Raw genomic sequence first — 935 nt, 5'->3', positions numbered from 1 at the left:
CGCAGTTGTCGTTGTTTTTTGTCTTTCTGGGAAGATATATGGGTGATTCTACAGAAGTGGTAAAAATTGCAGTTCCACCCCCAAAAAACTATAAAACATAATAATTAAGTATCCAAACATAGGCCATTTACTTATATTAGAAATTTTCTAATTAAATCCAAGGCAATAAGAAACATATTGTTAATTTATACACCAATTTCTATTGAGTTGTGGCCCTCCCAAACCCTAACTCATATACTTCATGTTTGAATATAAAGCAATTAATGATTTTGTGATTGTTTTAACAATATTATTTCATTAGAACATCTTCAGTTGTTATTATTACGCTGAAACATAGTTATCTAACTAGTCATCTTGTTTATTTTTAAACATCTATCTCCAAAAAATCCTGTCCCACCTTTTGATGTCACTACCGAAAGACACACATTAAAAGAATGAATGTGTCTTAAGCCACACCCCTACRAATATCACCAGGTGATGGGATTGCACCCCTCTACAACATGTTTGTCTGCAAACATTTTGGAGAAAATTATTGATCAAGTTGGTAAATCTTCATGTATTTTTAAGAAGTGTCACTGCCAAGGTTATTGTGGTTGTGTTTTTATATTTGACATTTTATTTCTATTTGTTTTAAGATTTTTATTTGAAATTCAGTTTAGTAATCAGTTTTCAGATCTGATTTACTAATTTTTATTTAGTTTGTTTTATAAAAACATTTATATTTCATTTTTATATTATTTAGTTTAAGTTTTAGTGTATGTGTGGGAGGCTAGAAGCCATATGTGTTGTATAGTTTTGGTGATGTCACTTCTTGCCACTGTGGGGCAGTAATGCTTAAGGTGATGGGTCAGGTTGTAGGTTACGTTATGTTTAAATGTAGACTCATTGAGATGACGTAGACGCACCAAGTAAACAGTAGTAGTGGGTCAATTTCC

This window comes from Salvelinus sp. IW2-2015, linkage group LG26 (genome assembly GCF_002910315.2).
Source record: "Salvelinus sp. IW2-2015 linkage group LG26, ASM291031v2, whole genome shotgun sequence".
Classification (NCBI taxonomy): domain Eukaryota; kingdom Metazoa; phylum Chordata; class Actinopteri; order Salmoniformes; family Salmonidae; genus Salvelinus; species Salvelinus sp. IW2-2015.
This window is presented reverse-complemented; position numbering follows the sequence as displayed.